Source organism: Aotus nancymaae, unplaced genomic scaffold (genome assembly GCF_030222135.1).
Source record: "Aotus nancymaae isolate 86718 unplaced genomic scaffold, 86718_ANA_hifiasm-v0.15.2.pri h1tg000051l, whole genome shotgun sequence".
Taxonomy (NCBI): Eukaryota; Metazoa; Chordata; class Mammalia; order Primates; family Aotidae; genus Aotus; species Aotus nancymaae.
In genome coordinates, this window is record NW_026988465.1 from 11,020,020 (window position 1) to 11,026,331 (window position 6,312).

The window sequence follows — 6,312 nt, forward strand, 5'->3', positions numbered from 1 at the left end:
AAGAAAGCCTGTGATTTTTTCATATTTATAATAAAACTTAGGAGGTTTCGTCATAGAAAATACTGAGCCACACTCATGGAATCCAACAGAGCCCGACTGTTTGCTGGGGTTGCAAGGGAAGAGATACAACAGCGACCTCTGGACACAGAGACAGCAAAGCGAGGCCATGTGTTCGACCTCACAGCACAGTGAGAGTCAAGAGAGTCTTGGAATAATTCAATCTGGTTTCCAGCTCTTTCCTCAGTGGCAACTCTATTTGGTAGCATTAACTGGATCATTGTTTAATACCTCAGCTTTCCTATGTAAAAACAGCCAAACTTAAAAATCTTAGGATATGAGCTATGTGCTTAATTCACCAGCTCTTGTCCGCCATAGTTGTGTAGCTGATCGTCTGCAGAGGCAGGTGTGATCTAACTGGTTGCTTAAATGCAGTCAGTCAGTCATTTCATCACAGTCTACTATTGTTATTTATTGTCTTCTCAAGACTAGATATGTAGTTTTTAATTTTCACCTTTAAAGTACATTTAAAATATGTAAGGAATTAGGATTGTACCACCTGCCATTCTGTGGGGTGTGTGTGTCTGTGTGTGTGTTGAATGGGTGAAATTAAACATAAATTATGCTGGCTGAGTATTTGCTCAGGATACAGTACTGTTGTAGGCACTGTGCAGTACTTAACCTAGTGGGACACATTCTTTCAAGGAGCTTACAATCAACTGGAAGGAGAAGTGTGCTCAGAGCTGTATGCATGGTTACTTGTTTACTAAATATGAGAGCAATATATGAAATACGAAGATTACTGAGAACACAGAGAAAGAACTGTGGCAATGTCCAGATTCTTCTGGGAGCACCTTAGGAGGCCTTGCAGAGCTGATTCCGTGTGAGCTTGGACTTGATTTTGAAGGGCAGTGATGGAAAGAGCGGTGAGAATGGCGAGGGTACAGTCTCTAAGGCAGGAAAGGAGAGAGCAGGCTGAACAGAGGGTCGTATGGGAGTTTAGGTGGGCATGGGGCAGCTTCCGCCCAGGTGGAGGAGGGAGGAGGCGGTAATGAAGGATGGGTAAGTTACTGTAGAGTTTGTACAGTGGAAGTGTCAAAGGATTCCGATTTGGGGCGCCATGTTTTCAGATCCAATTTTGGGATAATAACCAGGAAAATAAAGTAAAGGATGAAAGAGCTGGAAGAGATGGGAGGCAGGAGGACCACATAGGGGACTGAGGGGGAACCCTGAAGAAGCACTGCATCAATGGAAGAGAAGAGGAGGGCTGGAGAGGAGGGCTGGACCCCAGCTGGCTCCTGCACGTGCCTGTTCAATTGTCAGCCCTGGGTTTTCTTATGAGCCTAGCTGCTGCTTATATGTTTTTGTTATCATTTTTTAAAACACAGCTATCTTTTGCTTTTTAAAAATAACAGAATGCAAAAACAAACAAACAAAAAACAAAAAAACCTATCCCTCCCATCTTTATCTCTACCTAAGAGGCAGAACTCAGTCACTGCAGACCATGCAAAAGGCTCCCCATGATTCACAGTCATTCCTGTAGCTAGTAAGACACTACTGCGGCAGCAGCCATAGGCTTCACGTGTGTCACGCCGCGTTTATCCGTCTTCACTTCCCCTTCAGTCTCTCCTGGAAGAATATTCCTGGTTTTTCCCGTATATAATTTGCATTTCTGTCCTGGAAGAATATTCCTGTTTTCCTCGTATATAATTTAATATTCTATTTAATCGGCGATTGGTTGACTTAGGAAACACAGTGTGTATCATTTGAGCTCTTCTGGTTTATTTCTTCCTGTGTTTATAACTGTGTAACTAACATTGGATCCCTTCATTGATTTTCTGCCTTTATACTTTTGTCCAGCGAATTACATGTTATATAATTGCTCCTGAGCAATTTTTTTTTTTTTTGAGATGGAATCTCACGCTGTCTCCCAGGCCAGAGTGCAGTGGTGCGATCTCAGCTCACTGCAACCTCCGCCTCCCAGGTTCAAGCCACTCTTCTGCCTCAGCCTCCCAAGTAGCTGGGACTACAGGCATGCACCACCAAACCTGGCTAATTTTTGTAATTTTAGTAGAGATGGGGTTTCACCATATTGGCCAGGCTGGTCCTGAACTCCTGACCTTGTGATTCACCCACCTTGGCTTCCCAAAGTGCCGGGGTTACAGGTGTGAGCCACCACGTCTGGCCTGAGCAATTTTTAAAAATAAAATCTTTCAGCAGTTGGCTGACTAACAGACATTGCTAACAAAGCAAAATGATCAACTAAAAGATACCTTCAAGGGAATGTGATGGGTTGTGCCTGAGTGACAAGGGAGGGGTATGAATACTTCTTAGAGGAAAGGAAAATCGTGCCTTATAACATTGCTTATTGCCTGCAGAGCTTGATAAATCACACATGAGCCCTACTCTGTCCTTCAGAGACAAGACATTTCACTTGCAGTCGTATCTTTCTTCTTTTCCACTTTTTTATTTCGTTCTCCGCATGGGATCCCAGGCAGCGCACACTGAACTAACAAAGGACTATCAGGAAAACATCATCTAGGTGGGGTGTATTTGTTTCCATGGTTCCTGAGAAGTTCGGGTGAAGGAAGGAGGCAAAACGTGGGCACTGGAAGCAAATCTTCTATTCTTTCCTTCTTTCAATGCATAAACACGTACAGTATCCCTCTGGGCAAGGGAGAGAGACCTCACTTAGTGGTTCATTTAGATTCTGCATGAGAAGGGGATATTGTTTTATTTTTCATTATAAGAGGAGCTATTTCTTCAAATTGACCATTTCCCCGCCTCACTCTTTGCAAAAGTGACCTGTTTACATTCTACTCTTGTAGATTACAGTAGTTAGTAGAGACAAGTAGAGAGAAATTCAGAGATTGAAAAGCTTTGCGACATCCTACAGAGTTGGAATGCTTTTTTCAAAGGGGAAAAAATCTGCAAATGTGTATGTACTTGCCTACGTACCCAAAAGAGCCAGCTGGACGGCCCATAAACGGCTCCCATTCAGGAACAACAAAAGCCCATGTCAGAAGTCAAGGGACAGGAGGCTGAGAACTAATAATAATTTCGCACTTACGCAGCAGTTTTCATCTGAAGACCTCGGAGTGCTTTATAAACATTAATTAAATCGCCCAACAGCCCTGTGAGATGGCTGTGTATCACTGTTTTCAATGTGCAGGGGGTATGGGGAGGAGAAATGGATGCATGGAGTGAAGTTGGAACCAGGCCATGCTACAATGCATGTGGATTGCAAACTCAGAAAAGGCAGCGGGAACGTCTCCCTTGTGAATCCAGGGCTGTGGTCAGGTGTACATGGTCCCTGCCGGGCCAAAGAGACGGTCTGGTGACTCCTTCCGCAGCGGGACCCACCTTATTCATGTAGCGAACTGGCCACCTGCACCTGGGCTTGAAGGATGCCGGCATGATCTCCCCCACGGGCTCATCATCACATGTCAGATTGCCATCATTGCAGACTCATTCCTTTAGTGAGACTTGTGATAGCCAATCGGCTTCACCGTAGGTGTCACCTCTGATTGCTGGTAGGTACAGCCAGGCCGGCTGCCTGGAGGATCGCTTTATCTAGCGTGTCCAGCAGAATAGGCCATGATTAATTAGTGATGTCTGGGAAAAGGTAGTCACTGTAGATTAAATTGTGTCTTGAGAAAAGGTATGTGAAAGTCCTAATCCCTGGTACCTGTGACTGTGATCTTATTTGGAAACAAGGTCTTTGCAAATGTAGTCAAGTTAGGATGACATCATTCTGGATTGGGATGGGTGTCCTTATAGCAAGAGTGAAATATGGAGACAGACACACAGAGAAGAGAAGGCCTCGTGGAGGTGGAGGCCGAGATTGGAATGATACATCTACAAGCCAAGAAATGTCGAGGATTGCTGGCAACCACTAGAAGCTAAGAGAGGGGCCTGGAACAGATTCAGAGGGAGCATGGCCTTTGTTGCTGACCCTTTGATTTCCAACTTCTTGCCTCCAGCACTAAAGGAGAATACATTCCTGTGGTTCTAAGTCACCCAGTTTCAAGTACTTTGTCATGAAACAAATGTCACAGCCCTAGAAACTAATGTGATGATTTGAATATTGGAAATCGTTCAAATGCAGGACTGTTCAAATGATCATTCATTTAAAAACACATCCTACCATCATGATAACTGAAGGAAGGTTTCCTGGAAGGATTGGGCTGTGACTGTGGTGTGCTCCAGCTGGAGATGAGGTCAGAGTACAATGGTGGTGACAGGGACATGCCAGCAGTCCTCTGGCATGGCAGGTGTTGACGGTTCTCAGACACTTAGATGTTTTGGCAGGTCAATCCTGTCTTAGCATGTTGAATTGCACTTGTGCAAATGCATTTAACACATTCCATTTCTTAATCCCTACAATAAATCAGAAAATCAAAGAATGCACCCAGAAGCCAATGGTGCTAGATCAAGTGTAGCAAAAGGAAAAAAAATACTATAGACATTAAAACCCAAAGTCTGGAAATACCATTCATCTGGCGTGGGTGAGGCTGCAGACATTCATGGCAAGAGAGTATATGTGGTATTCATCTTTAGTCTTATCCCTTTCAGGATCCTTTTTAAAAAATGCAAACAGTCCCCAGATGGCATAACACATAAAATGATAGAATGATGACTTACACACTGGTGTGAAAAAAAATAGTCTTTGGAGTCACTCAGTGTGAATCAGAAACCAGCTGACTCAATTTACTCATCTGGTAAATGGGTATGATATTCTCATAGATTTGTTGTGAGAACTAAATGCATTGCTATATGTGTGAAGGTGTGGTGTACAGTATGTGTTAAATTATCAGTAGCATTGGCTTCTGCTCAATAAGTAGTTTTCTTCTTTTGGAGAGTGGAAGCTGATGATACAGGCCTGGCAAGCTGGAGTAGGGGCAGAAGGCAAGGCTGGGGGAGATGTTGCCATTGAAGGACGCTGCATAATTGAGGCTGCCGTCGGACTGTGGCTTGGGGAGAAGTTGCTTCCTACCCTGCATGGCTTTAGTTAGCCCCTCCCAGGATCTCCCTGGGAAGATTCTCCTTGTCTAGGGTCACCGCCTCCCTCCCGCCAGAGCTCCTGGCAGCAGCAGCAGCCTCTCCACAGTGGGCCAACAGTGGGCAGTGGGGCTTCTTCCTTCTCTCCCTCTTCCCTCCGAGGCAAGGTTCATCTCCTGGGGAACCAGAGGTGGGGAGCAACAGGGAGGCAGTGCAAGCTGTGGATGGATCCTCTTCACAGGCAAGAGTCACACAGGACAAAAAAAAGGAAGAAGTCGCTCCTCTCAGACTAGGCCAAACAACAGCCTCAGCTGAACCCAAGGGAGGTGAAACCAGCAAGCTTACTTTCTTTGAAAGTGATTTATGGGCTGTGCACAGTGGCTTAGGCCTGTAATCCCAGCACTTTGGGAGGCCGAGGCAGGAGGATCAATTGAGGCCAGGAGTTCAAGACCAGCCTGGGTAATACGGTGAGATGCCATCTCTACAAATAATAATTAAAAAAATTAGCTAGGTGTGGTGGCGCACATCAGTAGTCCCAGCTACTTGGGAGGCTGAGGGAGGAAGATCCCTTGATCCTGGGAGGTTGGGGCTACGGTGAGCCCCAACAGTAACAATCATAGTGAACTATGATCATACCACTGCACTCCAGCTGGGTGACAGAGCGAGAACACTGTCTAAAAAAAGTGACCTCTGAACCCCCATTATATTTTTCAACCCGAATTTACCCAGACAGAAATGATCTTTGCCAACTAACTCATTATGTTTTCATTTTTTAAAACAAATCCTAGCTTTGCGCAGTGGCAGTATCGTAGCCAACGAGGTTTATCTGAGGCGCGATTATTGCTAATTGAAAACTTTTCCCAATACCCCGCCATGACGACTTGAAATATAGTCGGCATTGGCAATTTTTGACAGTCTCTACAGAGACTGAATAAAAAAAAAGGAAAAGAAAATGAAACAAATCTTAAGTTTTGAGTATAACTTATTTCTCCAGGCTCTTTATGACCAAAGACATGAGTAACAACGCGGATAAAAATAAAACTATCCTTGACGCCGCATTTACTCACGAAACAGAGCTGGTATCCCGTGCACAGGCCCCATTCCCCCGGGCCTCAGTGACTCTCCATGGCCCTTGGCCGCGGTCAATGATGTCTTCCTGGACCGGCCACTGCTGCTCTCTGTGCTGCCACCTGGTGGACCGACTCCGCAACTGCTTCCCCCATTCCTTCTGCTCAGGCTGCAAGAGGCTAAATTGCTGCTCCCAAGACTGCAGCCGCTGGACCCCTGGGAGGCGGAAAGGCCTCTCTTGCCAAT

General features: G+C 45.3%; 1 non-coding gene across 1 annotated transcript; it reads left to right on the plus strand.

Annotated features, from left to right (window-relative positions):
* The first annotated feature begins 5,784 nt into the window (after positions 1-5,784).
* On the plus strand, positions 5,785-5,925 carry LOC135269305 (U4 spliceosomal RNA). The gene has a single exon (XR_010337616.1). It is a non-coding gene; the product is annotated as a U4 spliceosomal RNA (small nuclear RNA).
* Positions 5,926-6,312: the final 387 nt, after the last annotated feature.